Source organism: Pseudophryne corroboree, unplaced genomic scaffold, assembly GCF_028390025.1.
Source record: "Pseudophryne corroboree isolate aPseCor3 unplaced genomic scaffold, aPseCor3.hap2 scaffold_147, whole genome shotgun sequence".
Lineage (NCBI taxonomy): Eukaryota > Metazoa > Chordata > Amphibia > Anura > Myobatrachidae > Pseudophryne > Pseudophryne corroboree.
The window spans coordinates 1188409-1206508 of NW_026968099.1; the positions used below are offsets into that span (position 1 = coordinate 1188409).

The 18100-nt window shown below is 50.1% G+C and overlaps 32 non-coding genes across 32 annotated transcripts; all 32 read right to left on the reverse strand.

Annotated features, from left to right (window-relative positions):
* Positions 1 to 340: 340 nt before the first annotated feature.
* Positions 341 to 503, reverse strand: LOC134997989 (U1 spliceosomal RNA). The gene has a single exon (XR_010200356.1). It is a non-coding gene; the product is annotated as a U1 spliceosomal RNA (small nuclear RNA).
* A 152-nt stretch (positions 504 to 655) lies between these two features.
* Positions 656 to 819, reverse strand: LOC134997872 (U1 spliceosomal RNA). Its single transcript, XR_010200246.1, has one exon. It is a non-coding gene; the product is annotated as a U1 spliceosomal RNA (small nuclear RNA).
* A 672-nt stretch (positions 820 to 1491) lies between these two features.
* On the reverse strand, positions 1492 to 1652 carry LOC134997981 (U1 spliceosomal RNA). The gene has a single exon (XR_010200348.1). It is a non-coding gene; the product is annotated as a U1 spliceosomal RNA (small nuclear RNA).
* Positions 1653 to 1804: 152 nt separating this feature from the next.
* Positions 1805 to 1968, reverse strand: LOC134997807 (U1 spliceosomal RNA). The gene has a single exon (XR_010200183.1). It is a non-coding gene; the product is annotated as a U1 spliceosomal RNA (small nuclear RNA).
* Positions 1969 to 2639: 671 nt separating this feature from the next.
* On the reverse strand, positions 2640 to 2802 carry LOC134997930 (U1 spliceosomal RNA). Its single transcript, XR_010200302.1, has one exon. It is a non-coding gene; the product is annotated as a U1 spliceosomal RNA (small nuclear RNA).
* A 152-nt stretch (positions 2803 to 2954) lies between these two features.
* LOC134997827 (U1 spliceosomal RNA) lies at positions 2955 to 3118 on the reverse strand. The gene has a single exon (XR_010200203.1). It is a non-coding gene; the product is annotated as a U1 spliceosomal RNA (small nuclear RNA).
* Positions 3119 to 3789: 671 nt separating this feature from the next.
* Positions 3790 to 3952, reverse strand: LOC134997990 (U1 spliceosomal RNA). The gene has a single exon (XR_010200357.1). It is a non-coding gene; the product is annotated as a U1 spliceosomal RNA (small nuclear RNA).
* Positions 3953 to 4104: 152 nt separating this feature from the next.
* On the reverse strand, positions 4105 to 4268 carry LOC134997830 (U1 spliceosomal RNA). Its single transcript, XR_010200206.1, has one exon. It is a non-coding gene; the product is annotated as a U1 spliceosomal RNA (small nuclear RNA).
* Positions 4269 to 4940: 672 nt separating this feature from the next.
* Positions 4941 to 5101, reverse strand: LOC134997920 (U1 spliceosomal RNA). The gene has a single exon (XR_010200291.1). It is a non-coding gene; the product is annotated as a U1 spliceosomal RNA (small nuclear RNA).
* Positions 5102 to 5253: 152 nt separating this feature from the next.
* Positions 5254 to 5417, reverse strand: LOC134997895 (U1 spliceosomal RNA). Its single transcript, XR_010200267.1, has one exon. It is a non-coding gene; the product is annotated as a U1 spliceosomal RNA (small nuclear RNA).
* Positions 5418 to 6088: 671 nt separating this feature from the next.
* LOC134997991 (U1 spliceosomal RNA) lies at positions 6089 to 6251 on the reverse strand. Its single transcript, XR_010200358.1, has one exon. It is a non-coding gene; the product is annotated as a U1 spliceosomal RNA (small nuclear RNA).
* A 152-nt stretch (positions 6252 to 6403) lies between these two features.
* LOC134997877 (U1 spliceosomal RNA) lies at positions 6404 to 6567 on the reverse strand. Its single transcript, XR_010200250.1, has one exon. It is a non-coding gene; the product is annotated as a U1 spliceosomal RNA (small nuclear RNA).
* A 672-nt stretch (positions 6568 to 7239) lies between these two features.
* LOC134997921 (U1 spliceosomal RNA) lies at positions 7240 to 7400 on the reverse strand. The gene has a single exon (XR_010200293.1). It is a non-coding gene; the product is annotated as a U1 spliceosomal RNA (small nuclear RNA).
* A 152-nt stretch (positions 7401 to 7552) lies between these two features.
* LOC134997808 (U1 spliceosomal RNA) lies at positions 7553 to 7716 on the reverse strand. Its single transcript, XR_010200184.1, has one exon. It is a non-coding gene; the product is annotated as a U1 spliceosomal RNA (small nuclear RNA).
* Positions 7717 to 8387: 671 nt separating this feature from the next.
* LOC134997992 (U1 spliceosomal RNA) lies at positions 8388 to 8550 on the reverse strand. The gene has a single exon (XR_010200359.1). It is a non-coding gene; the product is annotated as a U1 spliceosomal RNA (small nuclear RNA).
* A 152-nt stretch (positions 8551 to 8702) lies between these two features.
* Positions 8703 to 8866, reverse strand: LOC134997884 (U1 spliceosomal RNA). Its single transcript, XR_010200257.1, has one exon. It is a non-coding gene; the product is annotated as a U1 spliceosomal RNA (small nuclear RNA).
* A 672-nt stretch (positions 8867 to 9538) lies between these two features.
* Positions 9539 to 9699, reverse strand: LOC134997950 (U1 spliceosomal RNA). The gene has a single exon (XR_010200321.1). It is a non-coding gene; the product is annotated as a U1 spliceosomal RNA (small nuclear RNA).
* A 152-nt stretch (positions 9700 to 9851) lies between these two features.
* LOC134997809 (U1 spliceosomal RNA) lies at positions 9852 to 10015 on the reverse strand. The gene has a single exon (XR_010200185.1). It is a non-coding gene; the product is annotated as a U1 spliceosomal RNA (small nuclear RNA).
* A 671-nt stretch (positions 10016 to 10686) lies between these two features.
* On the reverse strand, positions 10687 to 10849 carry LOC134997931 (U1 spliceosomal RNA). The gene has a single exon (XR_010200303.1). It is a non-coding gene; the product is annotated as a U1 spliceosomal RNA (small nuclear RNA).
* A 152-nt stretch (positions 10850 to 11001) lies between these two features.
* On the reverse strand, positions 11002 to 11165 carry LOC134997890 (U1 spliceosomal RNA). Its single transcript, XR_010200262.1, has one exon. It is a non-coding gene; the product is annotated as a U1 spliceosomal RNA (small nuclear RNA).
* A 672-nt stretch (positions 11166 to 11837) lies between these two features.
* Positions 11838 to 11998, reverse strand: LOC134997951 (U1 spliceosomal RNA). Its single transcript, XR_010200322.1, has one exon. It is a non-coding gene; the product is annotated as a U1 spliceosomal RNA (small nuclear RNA).
* Positions 11999 to 12150: 152 nt separating this feature from the next.
* On the reverse strand, positions 12151 to 12314 carry LOC134997810 (U1 spliceosomal RNA). Its single transcript, XR_010200186.1, has one exon. It is a non-coding gene; the product is annotated as a U1 spliceosomal RNA (small nuclear RNA).
* Positions 12315 to 12985: 671 nt separating this feature from the next.
* On the reverse strand, positions 12986 to 13148 carry LOC134997932 (U1 spliceosomal RNA). The gene has a single exon (XR_010200304.1). It is a non-coding gene; the product is annotated as a U1 spliceosomal RNA (small nuclear RNA).
* Positions 13149 to 13300: 152 nt separating this feature from the next.
* Positions 13301 to 13464, reverse strand: LOC134997828 (U1 spliceosomal RNA). The gene has a single exon (XR_010200204.1). It is a non-coding gene; the product is annotated as a U1 spliceosomal RNA (small nuclear RNA).
* A 671-nt stretch (positions 13465 to 14135) lies between these two features.
* LOC134997994 (U1 spliceosomal RNA) lies at positions 14136 to 14298 on the reverse strand. The gene has a single exon (XR_010200360.1). It is a non-coding gene; the product is annotated as a U1 spliceosomal RNA (small nuclear RNA).
* Positions 14299 to 14450: 152 nt separating this feature from the next.
* LOC134997831 (U1 spliceosomal RNA) lies at positions 14451 to 14614 on the reverse strand. The gene has a single exon (XR_010200207.1). It is a non-coding gene; the product is annotated as a U1 spliceosomal RNA (small nuclear RNA).
* A 672-nt stretch (positions 14615 to 15286) lies between these two features.
* Positions 15287 to 15447, reverse strand: LOC134997922 (U1 spliceosomal RNA). The gene has a single exon (XR_010200294.1). It is a non-coding gene; the product is annotated as a U1 spliceosomal RNA (small nuclear RNA).
* Positions 15448 to 15599: 152 nt separating this feature from the next.
* On the reverse strand, positions 15600 to 15763 carry LOC134997896 (U1 spliceosomal RNA). Its single transcript, XR_010200268.1, has one exon. It is a non-coding gene; the product is annotated as a U1 spliceosomal RNA (small nuclear RNA).
* A 671-nt stretch (positions 15764 to 16434) lies between these two features.
* LOC134997995 (U1 spliceosomal RNA) lies at positions 16435 to 16597 on the reverse strand. Its single transcript, XR_010200361.1, has one exon. It is a non-coding gene; the product is annotated as a U1 spliceosomal RNA (small nuclear RNA).
* A 152-nt stretch (positions 16598 to 16749) lies between these two features.
* On the reverse strand, positions 16750 to 16913 carry LOC134997878 (U1 spliceosomal RNA). Its single transcript, XR_010200251.1, has one exon. It is a non-coding gene; the product is annotated as a U1 spliceosomal RNA (small nuclear RNA).
* Positions 16914 to 17585: 672 nt separating this feature from the next.
* LOC134997899 (U1 spliceosomal RNA) lies at positions 17586 to 17746 on the reverse strand. The gene has a single exon (XR_010200271.1). It is a non-coding gene; the product is annotated as a U1 spliceosomal RNA (small nuclear RNA).
* Positions 17747 to 17898: 152 nt separating this feature from the next.
* LOC134997876 (U1 spliceosomal RNA) lies at positions 17899 to 18062 on the reverse strand. The gene has a single exon (XR_010200249.1). It is a non-coding gene; the product is annotated as a U1 spliceosomal RNA (small nuclear RNA).
* Positions 18063 to 18100: the final 38 nt, after the last annotated feature.

An 18100-nucleotide genomic window follows, 5' to 3' on the forward strand; every position in this document is an offset into this window, starting at 1 on the left:
CGTCCTTTTGCGGCGCTTGGATGACCCCTAGTTCGCATTAAACACCTCCACCCTCCTTCGGTGTGGGGCTCATGTTGGCTATGCCCCAGCCCCTGAAGCATTCAAGCTGATTTCTTGCAGCAGCTGGGCACTGTAACAGCTCCAGAGCTGCTCTGTAAGGCAAGTAAAAGGGTGTGGGCCCTGCAGCACTACCTGTAGTTCGCATTGTGCGTTGGAAGGCACAAATTAAGCTTACGGGAGAAGTCAGGATAGTGCGCAAGGGCATAGAAGGGAGCGGCTCAAGAAAAGAGAAGTGGAAACAGACAGCAAACTAGGCTGGAGAGAGACCTGAGACAAAGAGATCTGAATTATACGAGAGCCGACCAGGGGAAACACAAATTATGCAGTCAAGTTTCCCAAATTTGGGGAAATCGCAGGATCAGCACACCCAGAGTGCAATGGGTGAGCCTTGCCCTGGGAGAAGCACCTTCCTGATCATAGTATATCACCTGGCAGGTTAGTAGGAGTTGGGCTAGAGCTGGGGAGGGTCGCTGCTCGGGCACCCCCCTGTCAAGTGAAGGTGACCCAACTGAGGCAGCACAAGGGAACTCTCGAAAGAAGAACAAGGCTAGAGGAAGATCTGAGACAAAGAAATCGGACTTTTACCAGAGCTGACCAGAGGAAAGCACAAACACAGTCCCCCACTACCACAAATAATGCAGTCGAGTTTCCCACATTTGGGGAAATCACAGGTGCCAGCATACCCAGAATGCAATGAATGAACCTCACCCTGGGAGAACAAACTTCATGAACATGGTATCTCCTATGCAAAATAAGTATGATTTGGGATAGGGCTGGGGAGTGCCGCTGCTCAGGCACAACTCTGTCAAGTAAAGGAGATTCAACTGAGGCAGCACAAGGGAACTCTCATCTGGGGACAACAACTGCAGGGAGAACACATATTTTCAGATGAACATGGGAGGGCAGAAGGCTGCCTAATACTGAAGCACCCCCAAACAACAAACCAAATGCAACAACTAGTACAAGCATTCCTGGGGGAAGGTCTGCAGAAGACGGATTTGCATACGGTGAAGTCATCCAAGCAGTGGGTCAAAGTTGGCTGGAACCCTCATCTGCATATGAAAAGAGAAAAGGGGTATGCAGGGCATGGCGGCCTTTTGCGGCGCTTGGATGACCCCTAGTTCGCATTAAACACCTCCACCCTCCTTCGGTGTGGGGCTCATGTTGGCTATTCCCCAGCCACTGAAGCATTAAAGCTGATTTCTTGCAGCAGCTGGGCACTGTAACAGCTCCAGAGCTGCTCTGTAAGGCAAGTAAAAGGGTGTGGGCCCTGCAGCACTACCTGTAGTTCGCATTGTGCGTTGGAAGGCACAAATTAAGCATACGGGAGAAGTCAGGATAGTGCGCAAGGGCATAGAAGGGAGCGGCTCAAGAAAAGAGAAGTGGAAACAGACAGCAAACTAAGCTGGAGAGAGACCTGAGACAAAAAGATCTGAATTATACGAGAGCCGACCAGGGAAACACAAATTATGCAGTCAAGTTTCCCACATTTGGGGAAATCGCAGGAGCAGCACACCCAGAGTGCAATGGGTGAGCCTTGCCCTGGGAGAAGCACCTTCATCATCATAGTATCTCAGCTGGCAGGTAAGTAGGAGTTGGGCTAGAGCTGGGGAGGGTCGCTGCTCGGGCACCCCCCTGTCAAATGAAGGAGATCCAACTGAGGCAGCACAAGGAAACTCTCGAAAGAAGAACAAGGCTAGAGGAAGATCTGAGACAAATAAATCTGACTTTTACCAGAGCTGACCAGAGGAAAGAACAAACACAGTCCCCCACTACCACAAATAATGCAGTCGAGTTTCCCACATTTGGGGAAATCATAGGGGTCAGCATACCCAGAATGCAATGAATGAACCTCACCCTGGGAGAACAATCTTCATGACCATGGTATCTCCTATGCAAAATAAGTATGATTTGGGATAGGGCTGGGGAGTGCCGCTGCTCAGGCATAACTCTGTCAAGTATAGGAGATTCAACTGAGGCAGCACAAGGGAACTCTCATCTGGGGACAACAACTGCAGGGAGAACACATATTTTCAGATGAACATGGGAGGGCAGAAGGCTGCCTAATACTGAAGCACCCCCAAACAACAAACCAAATGCAACAACTAGTACAAGCATTCCTGGGGGAAGGTCTGCAGAAGACGGATTTGCATACGGTGAAGTCATCCAAGCAGTGGGTCAAAGTTGGCTGGAACCCTCATCTGCATATGAAAAGAGAAAAGGGGTATGCAGGGCATGGCGGCCTTTTGCGGCGCTTGGATGACCCCTAGTTCGCATTAAACACCTCCACCCTCCTTCGGTGTGGGGCTCATGTTGGCTATGCCCCAGCCCCTGAAGCATTAAAGCTGATTTCTTGCAGCAGCTGGGCACTGTAACAGCTCCAGAGCTGCTCTGTAAGGCAAGTAAAAGGGTGTGGGCCCTGCAGCACTACCTGTAGTTCGCATTGTGCGTTGGAAGGCACAAATTAAGCATACGGTAGAAGTCAGGATAGTGCGCAAGGGCATAGAAGGGAGCGGCTCAAGAAAAGAGAAGTGGAAACAGACAGCAAACTAAGCTGGAGAGAGACCTGAGACAAAGAGATCTGAATTATACGAGAGCCGACCAGGGGAAACACAAATTATGCAGTCAAGTTTCCCACATTTGGGGAAATCGCAGGAGCAGCACACCCAGAGTGCAATGGGTGAGCCTTGCCCTGGGAGAAGCACCTTCATGATCATAGTATCTCACCTGGCAGGTAAGTAGGAGTTGGGCTAGAGCTGGGGAGGGTCGCTGCTCGGGCATCCCCCTGTCAAGTGAAGGAGATCCAACTGAGGCAGCATAAGGAAACTCTCAAAAGAAGAACAAGGCTAGAGGTAGATCTGAGACAAATAAATCTGACTTTTACCAGAGCTGACCAGAGGAAAGAACAAACACAGTCCCCCACTACCACAAATAATGCAGTTGAGATTCCCACATTTGGGGAAATCATAGGGGTCAGCATACCCAGAATGCAATGAATGAACCTCACCCTGGGAGAACAATCTTCATGACCATGGTATCTCCTATGCAAAATAAGTATGATTTGGGATAGGGCTGGGGAGGGCCGCTGCTCAGGCACATCTCTATCAAGTATAGGAGATTCAACTGAGGCAGCACAAGGGAACTCTCATCTGGGGACAACAACTGCAGGGAGAACACATATTTTCAGATGAACATGGGAGGGCAGAAGGCTGCCTAATACTGAAGCACCCCCAAACAACAAACAAAATGCAACAACTAGTGCAAGCATTCCTGGGGGAAGGCCTGCAGCAGATGGATTTGCATATGGTGATGTAATCCAAGCAGTGGGTCAAAGTTGGCTTCAACCCTCGTCTGCATATGAAAAGAGAAAAGGGGTATGTAGGGCATGGCGTCCTTTTGCGGCGCTTGGATGACTCCTAGTTCGCATTAAACACCTCCACCCTCCTTCGGTGTGGGGCTCATGTTGGCTATGCCCCAGCCCCTGAAGCATTCAAGCTGATTTCTTGCAGCAGCTGGGCACTGTAACAGCTCCAGAGCTGCTCTGTAAGGCAAGTAAAAGGGTGTGGGCCCTGCAGCACTACCTGTAGTTCGCATTGTGCGTTGGAAGGCACAAATTAAGCATACGGGAGAAGTCAGGATAGTGCGCAAGGGCATAGAAGGGAGCGGCTCAAGAAAAGAGAAGTGGAAACAGACAGCAAACTAGGCTGGAGAGAGACCTGAGACAAAGAGATCTGAATTATACGAGAGCCGACCAGGGGAAACACAAATTATGCAGTCAAGTTTCCCAAATTTGGGGAAATCGCAGGATCAGCACACCCAGAGTGCAATGGGTGAGCCTTGCCCTGGGAGAAGCACCTTCCTGATCATAGTATATCACCTGGCAGGTTAGTAGGAGTTGGGCTAGAGCTGGGGAGGGTCGCTGCTCGGGCACCCCCCTGTCAAGTGAAGGTGACCCAACTGAGGCAGCACAGGGGAACTCTCGAAAGAAGAACAAGGCTAGAGGAAGATCTGAGACAAAGAAATCGGACTTTTACCAGAGCTGACCAGAGGAAAGCACAAACACAGTCCCCCACTACCACAAATAATGCAGTCGAGTTTCCCACATTTGGGGAAATCACAGGTGCCAGCATACCCAGAATGCAATGAATGAACCTCACCCTGGGAGAACAATCTTCATGACCATGGTATCTCCTATGCAAAATAAGTATGATTTGGGATAGGGCTGGGGAGTGCCGCTGCTCAGGCATAACTCTGTCAAGTATAGGAGATTCAACTGAGGCAGCACAAGGGAACTCTCATCTGGGGACAACAACTGCAGGGAGAACACATATTTTCAGATGAACATGGGAGGGCAGAAGGCTGCCTAATACTGAAGCACCCCCAAACAACAAACCAAATGCAACAACTAGTGCAAGCATTCCTGGGGGAAGGTCTGCAGAAGACGGATTTGCATACGGTGAAGTCATCCAAGCAGTGGGTCAAAGTTGGCTGGAACCCTCATCTGCATATGAAAAGAGAAAAGGGGTATGCAGGGCATGGCGGCCTTTTGCGGCGCTTGGATGACCCCTAGTTCGCATTAAACACCTCCACCCTCCTTCGGTGTGGGGCTCATGTTGGCTATGCCCCAGCCCCTGAAGCATTAAAGCTGATTTCTTGCAGCAGCTGGGCACTGTAACAGCTCTAGAGCTGCTCTGTAAGGCAAGTAAAAGGGTGTGGGCCCTGCAACACTACCTGTAGTTCGCATTGAGCGTTGGAAGGCACAAATTAAGCATACGGGAGAAGTCAGGATAGTGCACAAGGGCATAGAAGGGAGCGGGTCAAGAAAAGAGAAGTGGAAACAGACAGCAAACTAAGCTGGAGAGAGACCTGAGACAAAGAGATCTGAATTATACGAGAGCCGACCAGGGAAACACAAATTATGCAGTCAAGTTTCCCACATTTGGGGAAATCGCAGGAGCAGCACACCCAGAGTGCAATGGGTGAGCCTTGCCCTGGGAGAAGCACCTTCATGATCATAGTATCTCACCTGGCAGGTAAGTAGGAGTTGGGCTAGAGCTGGGGAGGGTCGCTGCTCGGGCACCCCCCTGTCAAATGAAGGAGATCCAACTGAGGCAGCACAAGGAAACTCTCGAAAGAAGAACAAGGCTAGAGGAAGATATGAGACAAATGAATCTGACTTTTACCAGAGCTGACCAGAGGAAAGAACAAACACAGTCCCCCACTACCACAAATAATGCAGTCTAGTTTCCCACATTTGGGGAAATCACAGGTGTCAGCATACCCAGAATGCAATGAATGAACCTCACCCTGGGAGAACAAACTTCATGACCATGGTATCTCCTATGCAAAATAAGTATGATTTGGGATAGGGCTGGGGAGTGCCGCTGCTCAGGCATAACTCTGTCAAGTATAGGAGATTCAACTGAGGCAGCACAAGGGAACTCTCATCTGGGGACAACAACTGCAGGGAGAACACATATTTTCAGATGAACATGGGAGGGCAGAAGGCTGCCTAATACTGAAGCACCCCCAAACAACAAACCAAATGCAACAACTAGTACAAGCATTCCTGGGGGAAGGTCTGCAGAAGACGGATTTGCATACGGTGAAGTCATCCAAGCAGTGGGTCAAAGTTGGCTGGGACCCTCATCTGCATATGAAAAGAGAAAAGGGGCGTGCAGGGCATGGCGGCCTTTTGCGGCGCTTGGATGACCCCTAGTTCGCATTAAACACCTCCACCCTCCTTCGGTGTGGGGCTCATGTTGGCTATGCCCCAGCCCCTGAAGCATTCAAGCTGATTTCTTGCAGCAGCTGGGCACTGTAACAGCTCCAGAGCTGCTCTGTAAGGCAAGTAAAAGGGTGTGGGCCCTGCAGCACTACCTGTAGTTCGCATTGTGCGTTGGAAGGCACAAATTAAGCATACGGGAGAAGTCAGGATAGTGCGCAAGGGCATAGAAGGGAGCGGCTCAAGAAAAGAGAAGTGGAAACAGACAGCAAACTAGGCTGGAGAGAGACCTGAGACAAAGAGATCTGAATTATACGAGAGCCGACCAGGGGAAACACAAATTATGCAGTCAAGTTTCCCAAATTTGGGGAAATCGCAGGATCAGCACACCCAGAGTGCAATGGGTGAGCCTTGCCCTGGGAGAAGCACCTTCCTGATCATAGTATATCACCTGGCAGGTTAGTAGGAGTTGGGCTAGAGCTGGGGAGGGTCGCTGCTCGGGCACCCCCCTGTCAAGTGAAGGTGACCCAACTGAGGCAGCACAAGGGAACTCTCGAAAGAAGAACAAGGCTAGAGGAAGATCTGAGACAAAGAAATCGGACTTTTACCAGAGCTGACCAGAGGAAAGCACAAACACAGTCCCCCACTACCACAAATAATGCAGTCGAGTTTCCCACATTTGGGGAAATCACAGGTGCAAGCATACCCAGAATGCAATGAATGAACCTCACCCTGGGAGAACAAACTTCATGACCATGGTATCTCCTATGCAAAATAAGTATGATTTGGGATAGGGCTGGGGAGTGCCGCTGCTCAGGCACAACTCTGTCAAGTAAAGGAGATTCAACTGAGGCAGCACAAGGGAACTCTCATCTGGGGACAACAACTGCAGGGAGAACACATATTTTCAGATGAACATGGGAGGGCAGAAGGCTGCCTAATACTGAAGCACCCCCAAACAACAAACCAAATGCAACAACTAGTGCAAGCATTCCTGGGGGAAGGCCTGCAGCAGATGGATTTGCATATGGTGATGTCATCCAAGCAGTGGGTCAAAGTTGGCTTCAACCCTCGTCTGCATATGAAAAGAGAAAAGGGGTATGCAGGGCATGGCGGCCTTTTGCGGCGCTTGGATGACCCCTAGTTCGCATTAAACACCTCCACCCTCCTTCGGTGTGGGGCTCATGTTGGCTATGCCCCAGCCCCTGAAGCATTCAAGCTGATTTCTTGCAGCAGCTGGGCACTGTAACAGCTCCAGAGCTGCTCTGTAAGGCAAGTAAAAGGGTGTGGGCCCTGCAGCACTACCTGTAGTTCGCATTGTGCGTTGGAAGGCACAAATTAAGCATACGGGAGAAGTCAGGATAGTGCACAAGGGCATAGAAGGGAGTGGCTCAAGAAAAGAGAAGTGGAAACAGACAGCAAACTAAGCTGGAGAGAAACCTGAGACAAAGAGATCTGAATTATACGAGAGCCGACCAGGGAAACACAAATTATGCAGTCAAGTTTCCCACATTTGGGGAAATCGCAGGAGCAGCACACCCAGAGTGCAATGGGTGAGCCTTGCCCTGGGAGAAGCACCTTCATGATCATAGTATCTCACCTGGCAGGTAAGTAGGAGTTGGGCTAGAGCTGGGGAGGGTCGCTGCTCGGGCACCCCCCTGTCAAATGAAGGAGATCCAACTGAAGCAGCACAAGGAAACTCTCGAAAGAAGAACAAGGCTAGAGGAAGATCTGAGACAAATAAATCTGACTTTTACCAGAGCTGACCAGAGGAAAGAACAAACACAGTCCCCCACTACCACAAATAATGCAGTCGAGTTTCCCACATTTGGGGAAATCATAGGGGTCAGCATACCCAGAATGCAATGAATGAACCTCACCCTGGGAGAACAATCTTCATGACCATGGTATCTCCTATGCAAAATAAGTATGATTTGGGATAGGGCTGGGGAGTGCCGCTGCTCAGGCATAACTCTGTCAAGTATAGGAGATTCAACTGAGGCAGCACAAGGGAACTCTCATCTGGGGACAACAACTGCAGGGAGAACACATATTTTCAGATGAACATGGGAGGGCAGAAGGCTGCCTAATACTGAAGCACCCCCAAACAACAAACCAAATGCAACAACTAGTGCAAGCATTCCTGGGGGAAGGCCTGCAGCAGATGGATTTGCATATGGTGATGTAATCCAAGCAGTGGGTCAAAGTTGGCTTCAACCCTCGTCTGCATATGAAAAGAGAAAAGGGGTATGCAGGGCATGGCGTCCTTTTGCGGCGCTTGGATGACCCCTAGTTCGCATTAAACACCTCCACCCTCCTTCGGTGTGGGGCTCATGTTGGCTATGCCCCAGCCCCTGAAGCATTCAAGCTGATTTCTTGCAGCAGCTGGGCACTGTAACAGCTCCAGAGCTGCTCTGTAAGGCAAGTAAAAGGGTGTGGGCCCTGCAGCACTACCTGTAGTTCGCATTGTGCGTTGGAAGGCACAAATTAAGCTTACGGGAGAAGTCAGGATAGTGCGCAAGGGCATAGAAGGGAGCGGCTCAAGAAAAGAGAAGTGGAAACAGACAGCAAACTAGGCTGGAGAGAGACCTGAGACAAAGAGATCTGAATTATACGAGAGCCGACCAGGGGAAACACAAATTATGCAGTCAAGTTTCCCAAATTTGGGGAAATCGCAGGATCAGCACACCCAGAGTGCAATGGGTGAGCCTTGCCCTGGGAGAAGCACCTTCCTGATCATAGTATATCACCTGGCAGGTTAGTAGGAGTTGGGCTAGAGCTGGGGAGGGTCGCTGCTCGGGCACCCCCCTGTCAAGTGAAGGTGACCCAACTGAGGCAGCACAAGGGAACTCTCGAAAGAAGAACAAGGCTAGAGGAAGATCTGAGACAAAGAAATCGGACTTTTACCAGAGCTGACCAGAGGAAAGCACAAACACAGTCCCCCACTACCACAAATAATGCAGTCGAGTATCCCACATTTGGGGAAATCACAGGTGCCAGCATACCCAGAATGCAATGAATGAACCTCACCCTGGGAGAACAAACTTCATGAACATGGTATCTCCTATGCAAAATAAGTATGATTTGGGATAGGGCTGGGGAGTGCCGCTGCTCAGGCACAACTCTGTCAAGTAAAGGAGATTCAACTGAGGCAGCACAAGGGAACTCTCATCTGGGGACAACAACTGCAGGGAGAACACATATTTTCAGATGAACATGGGAGGGCAGAAGGCTGCCTAATACTGAAGCACCCCCAAACAACAAACCAAATGCAACAACTAGTACAAGCATTCCTGGGGGAAGGTCTGCAGAAGACGGATTTGCATACGGTGAAGTCATCCAAGCAGTGGGTCAAAGTTGGCTGGAACCCTCATCTGCATATGAAAAGAGAAAAGGGGTATGCAGGGCATGGCGGCCTTTTGCGGCGCTTGGATGACCCCTAGTTCGCATTAAACACCTCCACCCTCCTTCGGTGTGGGGCTCATGTTGGCTATTCCCCAGCCACTGAAGCATTAAAGCTGATTTCTTGCAGCAGCTGGGCACTGTAACAGCTCCAGAGCTGCTCTGTAAGGCAAGTAAAAGGGTGTGGGCCCTGCAGCACTACCTGTAGTTCGCATTGTGCGTTGGAAGGCACAAATTAAGCATACGGGAGAAGTCAGGATAGTGCGCAAGGGCATAGAAGGGAGCGGCTCAAGAAAAGAGAAGTGGAAACAGACAGCAAACTAAGCTGGAGAGAGACCTGAGACAAAGAGATCTGAATTATACGAGAGCCGACCAGGGAAACACAAATTATGCAGTCAAGTTTCCCACATTTGGGGAAATCGCAGGAGCAGCACACCCAGAGTGCAATGGGTGAGCCTTGCCCTGGGAGAAGCACCTTCATCATCATAGTATCTCACCTGGCAGGTAAGTAGGAGTTGGGCTAGAGCTGGGGAGGGTCGCTGCTCGGGCACCCCCCTGTCAAATGAAGGAGATCCAACTGAGGCAGCACAAGGAAACTCTCGAAAGAAGAACAAGGCTAGAGGAAGATCTGAGACAAATAAATCTGACTTTTACCAGAGCTGACCAGAGGAAAGAACAAACACAGTCCCCCACTACCACAAATAATGCAGTCGAGTTTCCCACATTTGGGGAAATCATAGGGGTCAGCATACCCAGAATGCAATGAATGAACCTCACCCTGGGAGAACAATCTTCATGACCATGGTATCTCCTATGCAAAATAAGTATGATTTGGGATAGGGCTGGGGAGTGCCGCTGCTCAGGCATAACTCTGTCAAGTATAGGAGATTCAACTGAGGCAGCACAAGGGAACTCTCATCTGGGGACAACAACTGCAGGGAGAACACATATTTTCAGATGAACATGGGAGGGCAGAAGGCTGCCTAATACTGAAGCACCCCCAAACAACAAACCAAATGCAACAACTAGTACAAGCATTCCTGGGGGAAGGTCTGCAGAAGACGGATTTGCATATGGTGAAGTCATCCAAGCAGTGGGTCAAAGTTGGCTGGAACCCTCATCTGCATATGAAAAGAGAAAAGGGGTATGCAGGGCATGGCGGCCTTTTGCGGCGCTTGGATGACCCCTAGTTCGCATTAAACACCTCCACCCTCCTTCGGTGTGGGGCTCATGTTGGCTATGCCCCAGCCCCTGAAGCATTAAAGCTGATTTCTTGCAGCAGCTGGGCACTGTAACAGCTCCAGAGCTGCTCTGTAAGGCAAGTAAAAGGGTGTGGGCCCTGCAGCACTACCTGTAGTTCGCATTGTGCGTTGGAAGGCACAAATTAAGCATACGGTAGAAGTCAGGATAGTGCGCAAGGGCATAGAAGGGAGCGGCTCAAGAAAAGAGAAGTGGAAACAGACAGCAAACTAAGCTGGAGAGAGACCTGAGACAAAGAGATCTGAATTATACGAGAGCCGACCAGGGGAAACACAAATTATGCAGTCAAGTTTCCCACATTTGGGGAAATCGCAGGAGCAGCACACCCAGAGTGCAATGGGTGAGCCTTGCCCTGGGAGAAGCACCTTCATGATCATAGTATCTCACCTGGCAGGTAAGTAGGAGTTGGGCTAGAGCTGGGGAGGGTCGCTGCTCGGGCATCCCCCTGTCAAGTGAAGGAGATCCAACTGAGGCAGCATAAGGAAACTCTCAAAAGAAGAACAAGGCTAGAGGTAGATCTGAGACAAATAAATCTGACTTTTACCAGAGCTGACCAGAGGAAAGAACAAACACAGTCCCCCACTACCACAAATAATGCAGTTGAGATTCCCACATTTGGGGAAATCACAGGTGCCAGCATACCCAGAATGCAATGAATGAACCTCACCCTGGGAGAACAAACTTCATGAACATGGTATCTCCTATGCAAAATAAGTATGATTTGGGATAGGGCTGGGGAGTGCCGCTGCTCAGGCACAACTCTGTCAAGTAAAGGAGATTCAACTGAGGCAGCACAAGGGAACTCTCATCTGGGGACAACAACTGCAGGGAGAACACATATTTTCAGATGAACATGGGAGGGCAGAAGGCTGCCTAATACTGAAGCACCCCCAAACAACAAACCAAATGCAACAACTAGTACAAGCATTCCTGGGGGAAGGTCTGCAGAAGACGGATTTGCATACGGTGAAGTCATCCAAGCAGTGGGTCAAAGTTGGCTGGAACCCTCATCTGCATATGAAAAGAGAAAAGGGGTATGCAGGGCATGGCGGCCTTTTGCGGCGCTTGGATGACCCCTAGTTCGCATTAAACACCTCCACCCTCCTTCGGTGTGGGGCTCATGTTGGCTATTCCCCAGCCACTGAAGCATTAAAGCTGATTTCTTGCAGCAGCTGGGCACTGTAACAGCTCCAGAGCTGCTCTGTAAGGCAAGTAAAAGGGTGTGGGCCCTGCAGCACTACCTGTAGTTCGCATTGTGCGTTGGAAGGCACAAATTAAGCATACGGGAGAAGTCAGGATAGTGCGCAAGGGCATAGAAGGGAGCGGCTCAAGAAAAGAGAAGTGGAAACAGACAGCAAACTAAGCTGGAGAGAGACCTGAGACAAAGAGATCTGAATTATACGAGAGCCGACCAGGGAAACACAAATTATGCAGTCAAGTTTCCCACATTTGGGGAAATCGCAGGAGCAGCACACCCAGAGTGCAATGGGTGAGCCTTGCCCTGGGAGAAGCACCTTCATCATCATAGTATCTCACCTGGCAGGTAAGTAGGAGTTGGGCTAGAGCTGGGGAGGGTCGCTGCTCGGGCACCCCCCTGTCAAATGAAGGAGATCCAACTGAGGCAGCACAAGGAAACTCTCGAAAGAAGAACAAGGCTAGAGGAAGATCTGAGACAAATAAATCTGACTTTTACCAGAGCTGACCAGAGGAAAGAACAAACACAGTCCCCCACTACCACAAATAATGCAGTCGAGTTTCCCACATTTGGGGAAATCATAGGGGTCAGCATACCCAGAATGCAATGAATGAACCTCACCCTGGGAGAACAATCTTCATGACCATGGTATCTCCTATGCAAAATAAGTATGATTTGGGATAGGGCTGGGGAGTGCCGCTGCTCAGGCATAACTCTGTCAAGTATAGGAGATTCAACTGAGGCAGCACAAGGGAACTCTCATCTGGGGACAACAACTGCAGGGAGAACACATATTTTCAGATGAACATGGGAGGGCAGAAGGCTGCCTAATACTGAAGCACCCCCAAACAACAAACCAAATGCAACAACTAGTACAAGCATTCCTGGGGGAAGGTCTGCAGAAGACGGATTTGCATACGGTGAAGTCATCCAAGCAGTGGGTCAAAGTTGGCTGGAACCCTCATCTGCATATGAAAAGAGAAAAGGGGTATGCAGGGCATGGCGGCCTTTTGCGGCGCTTGGATGACCCCTAGTTCGCATTAAACACCTCCACCCTCCTTCGGTGTGGGGCTCATGTTGGCTATGCCCCAGCCCCTGAAGCATTAAAGCTGATTTCTTGCAGCAGCTGGGCACTGTAACAGCTCCAGAGCTGCTCTGTAAGGCAAGTAAAAGGGTGTGGGCCCTGCAGCACTACCTGTAGTTCGCATTGTGCGTTGGAAGGCACAAATTAAGCATACGGTAGAAGTCAGGATAGTGCGCAAGGGCATAGAAGGGAGCGGCTCAAGAAAAGAGAAGTGGAAACAGACAGCAAACTAAGCTGGAGAGAGACCTGAGACAAAGAGATCTGAATTATACGAGAGCCGACCAGGGGAAACACAAATTATGCAGTCAAGTTTCCCACATTTGGGGAAATCGCAGGAGCAGCACACCCAGAGTGCAATGGGTGAGCCTTGCCCTGGGAGAAGCACCTTCATGATCATAGTATCTCACCTGGCAGGTAAGTAGGAGTTGGGCTAGAGCTGGGGAGGGTCGCTGCTCGGGCATCCCCCTGTCAAGTGAAGGAGATCCAACTGAGGCAGCATAAGGAAACTCTCAAAAGAAGAACAAGGCTAGAGGTAGATCTGAGACAAATAAATCTGACTTTTACCAGAGCTGACCAGAGGAAAGAACAAACACAGTCCCCCACTACCACAAATAATGCAGTTGAGATTCCCACATTTGGGGAAATCATAGGGGTCAGCATACCCAGAATGCAATGAATGAACCTCACCCTGGGAGAACAATCTTCATGACCATGGTATCTCCTATGCAAAATAAGTATGATTTGGGATAGGGCTGGGGAGGGCCGCTGCTCAGGCACATCTCTATCAAGTATAGGAGATTCAACTGAGGCAGCACAAGGGAACTCTCATCTGGGGACAACAACTGCAGGGAGAACACATATTTTCAGATGAACATGGGAGGGCAGAAGGCTGCCTAATACTGAAGCACCCCCAAACAACAAACCAAATGCAACAACTAGTGCAAGCATTCCTGGGGGAAGGCCTGCAGCAGATGGATTTGCATATGGTGATGTAATCCAAGCAGTGGGTCAAAGTTGGCTTCAACCCTCGTCTGCATATGAAAAGAGAAAAGGGGTATGTAGGGCATGGCGTCCTTTTGCGGCGCTTGGATGACTCCTAGTTCGCATTAAACACCTCCACCCTCCTTCGGTGTGGGGCTCATGTTGGCTATGCCCCAGCCCCTGAAGCATTCAAGCTGATTTCTTGCAGCAGCTGGGCACTGTAACAGCTCCAGAGCTGCTCTGTAAGGCAAGTAAAAGGGTGTGGGCCCTGCAGCACTACCTGTAGTTCGCATTGTGCGTTGGAAGGCACAAATTAAGCATACGGGAGAAGTCAGGATAGTGCGCAAGGGCATAGAAGGGAGCGGCTCAAGAAAAGAGAAGTGGAAACAGACAGCAAACTAGGCTGGAGAGAGACCTGAGACAAAGAGATCTGAATTATACGAGAGCCGACCAGGGGAAACACAAATTATGCAGTCAAGTTTCCCAAATTTGGGGAAATCGCAGGATCAGCACACCCAGAGTGCAATGGGTGAGCCTTGCCCTGGGAGAAGCACCTTCCTGATCATAGTATATCACCTGGCAGGTTAGTAGGAGTTGGGCTTGAGCTGGGGAGGGTCGCTGCTCGGGCACCCCCCTGTCAAGTGAAGGTGACCCAACTGAGGCAGCACAGGGGAACTCTCGAAAGAAGAACAAGGCTAGAGGAAGATCTGAGACAAAGAAATCGGACTTTTACCAGAGCTGACCAGAGGAAAGCACAAACACAGTCCCCCACTACCACAAATAATGCAGTCGAGTTTCCCACATTTGGGGAAATCACAGGTGCCAGCATACCCAGAATGCAATGAATGAACCTCACCCTGGGAGAACAATCTTCATGACCATGGTATCTCCTATGCAAAATAAGTATGATTTGGGATAGGGCTGGGGAGTGCCGCTGCTCAGGCATAACTCTGTCAAGTATAGGAGATTCAACTGAGGCAGCACAAGGGAACTCTCATCTGGGGACAACAACTGCAGGGAGAACACATATTTTCAGATGAACATGGGAGGGCAGAAGGCTGCCTAATACTGAAGCACCCCCAAACAACAAACCAAATGCAACAACTAGTACAAGCATTCCTGGGGGAAGGTCTGCAGAAGACGGATTTGCATACGGTGAAGTCATCCAAGCAGTGGGTCAAAGTTGGCTGGAACCCTCATCTGCATATGAAAAGAGAAAAGGGGTATGCAGGGCATGGCGGCCTTTTGCGGCGCTTGGATGACCCCTAGTTCGCATTAAACACCTCCACCCTCCTTCGGTGTGGGGCTCATGTTGGCTATGCCCCAGCCCCTGAAGCATTAAAGCTGATTTCTTGCAGCAGCTGGGCACTGTAACAGCTCCAGAGCTGCTCTGTAAGGCAAGTAAAAGGGTGTGGGCCCTGCAACACTACCTGTAGTTCGCATTGAGCGTTGGAAGGCACAAATTAAGCATACGGGAGAAGTCAGGATAGTGCACAAGGGCATAGAAGGGAGCGGGTCAAGAAAAGAGAAGTGGAAACAGACAGCAAACTAAGCTGGAGAGAGACCTGAGACAAAGAGATCTGAATTATACGAGAGCCGACCAGGGAAACACAAATTATGCAGTCAAGTTTCCCACATTTGGGGAAATCGCAGGAGCAGCACACCCAGAGTGCAATGGGTGAGCCTTGCCCTGGGAGAAGCACCTTCATGATCATAGTATCTCACCTGGCAGGTAAGTAGGAGTTGGGCTAGAGCTGGGGAGGGTCGCTGCTCGGGCACCCCCCTGTCAAATGAAGGAGATCCAACTGAGGCAGCACAAGGAAACTCTCGAAAGAAGAACAAGGCTAGAGGAAGATATGAGACAAATGAATCTGACTTTTACCAGAGCTGACCAGAGGAAAGAACAAACACAGTCCCCCACTACCACAAATAATGCAGTCTAGTTTCCCACATTTGGGGAAATCACAGGTGTCAGCATACCCAGAATGCAATGAATGAACCTCACCCTGGGAGAACAAACTTCATGACCATGGTATCTCCTATGCAAAATAAGTATGATTTGGGATAGGGCTGGGGAGTGCCGCTGCTCAGGCATAACTCTGTCAAGTATAGGAGATTCAACTGAGGCAGCACAAGGGAACTCTCATCTGGGGACAACAACTGCAGGGAGAACACATATTTTCAGATGAACATGGGAGGGCAGAAGGCTGCCTAATACTGAAGCACCCCCAAACAACAAACCAAATGCAACAACTAGTACAAGCATTCCTGGGGGAAGGTCTGCAGAAGACGGATTTGCATACGGTGAAGTCATCCAAGCAGTGGGTCAAAGTTGGCAGGGACCCTCATCTGCATATGAAAAGAGAAAAGGGGCGTGCAGGGCATGGCGGCCTTTTGCGGCGCTTGGATGACCCCTAGTTCGCATTAAACACCTCCACCCTCCTTCGGTGTGGGGCTCATGTTGGCTATGCCCCAGCCCCTGAAGCATTCAAGCTGATTTCTTGCAGCAGCTGGGCACTGTAACAGCTCCAGAGCTGCTCTGTAAGGCAAGTAAAAGGGTGTGGGCCCTGCAGCACTACCTGTAGTTCGCATTGTGCGTTGGAAGGCACAAATTAAGCATACGGGAGAAGTCAGGATAGTGCGCAAGGGCATAGAAGGGAGCGGCTCAAGAAAAGAGAAGTGGAAACAGACAGCAAACTAGGCTGGAGAGAGACCTGAGACAAAGAGATCTGAATTATACGAGAGCCGACCAGGGGAAACACAAATTATGCAGTCAAGTTTCCCAAATTTGGGGAAATCGCAGGATCAGCACACCCAGAGTGCAATGGGTGAGCCTTGCCCTGGGAGAAGCACCTTCCTGATCATAGTATATCACCTGGCAGGTTAGTAGGAGTTGGGCTAGAGCTGGGGAGGGTCGCTGCTCGGGCACCCCCCTGTCAAGTGAAGGTGACCCAACTGAGGCAGCACAAGGGAACTCTCGAAAGAAGAACAAGGCTAGAGGAAGATCTGAGACAAAGAAATCGGACTTTTACCAGAGCTGACCAGAGGAAAGCACAAACACAGTCCCCCACTACCACAAATAATGCAGTCGAGTTTCCCACATTTGGGGAAATCACAGGTGCAAGCATACCCAGAATGCAATGAATGAACCTCACCCTGGGAGAACAAACTTCATGACCATGGTATCTCCTATGCAAAATAAGTATGATTTGGGATAGGGCTGGGGAGTGCCGCTGCTCAGGCACAACTCTGTCAAGTAAAGGAGATTCAACTGAGGCAGCACAAGGGAACTCTCATCTGGGGACAACAACTGCAGGGAGAACACATATTTTCAGATGAACATGGGAGGGCAGAAGGCTGCCTAATACTGAAGCACCCCCAAACAACAAACCAAATGCAACAACTAGTGCAAGCATTCCTGGGGGAAGGCCTGCAGCAGATGGATTTGCATATGGTGATGTCATCCAAGCAGTGGGTCAAAGTTGGCTTCAACCCTCGTCTGCATATGAAAAGAGAAAAGGGGTATGCAGGGCATGGCGGCCTTTTGCGGCGCTTGGATGACCCCTAGTTCGCATTAAACACCTCCACCCTCCTTCGGTGTGGGGCTCATGTTGGCTATGCCCCAGCCCCTGAAGCATTCAAGCTGATTTCTTGCAGCAGTTGGGCACTGTAACAGCTCCAGAGCTGCTCTGTAAGGCAAGTAAAAGGGTGTGGGCCCTGCAGCACTACCTGTAGTTCGCATTGTGCGTTGGAAGGCACAAATTAAGCATACGGGAGAAGTCAGGATAGTGCGCAAGGGCATAGAAGGGAGCGGCTCAAGAAAAGAGAAGTGTAAACAGACAGCAAACTAGGCTGGAGAGAGACCTGAGACAAAGAGATCTGAATTATACGAGAGCCGACCAGGGAAACACAAATTATGCAGTCAAGTTTCCCACATTTGGGGAAATCGCAGGAGCAGCACACCCAGAGTGCAATGGGTGAGCCTTGCCCTGGGAGAAGCACCTTCATGATCATAATATCTCACCTGGCAGGTAAGTAGGAGTTGGGCTAGAGCTGGGGAGGGTCGCTGCTCGGGCACCCCCCTGTCAAATGAAGGAGATCCAACTGAGGCAGCACAAGGAAACTCTCGAAAGAAGAACAAGGCTAGAGGAAGATCTGAGACAAATAAATCTGACTTTTACCAGAGCTGACCAGAGGAAAGAACAAACACAGTCCCCCACTACCACAAATAATGCAGTCGAGTTTCCTACATTTGGGGAAATCATAGGGGTCAGCATACCCAGAATGCAATGAATGAACCTCACCCTGGGAGAACAATCTTCATGACCATGGTATCTCCTATGCAAAATAAGTATGATTTGGGATAGGGCTGGGGAGTGCCGCTGCTCAGGCA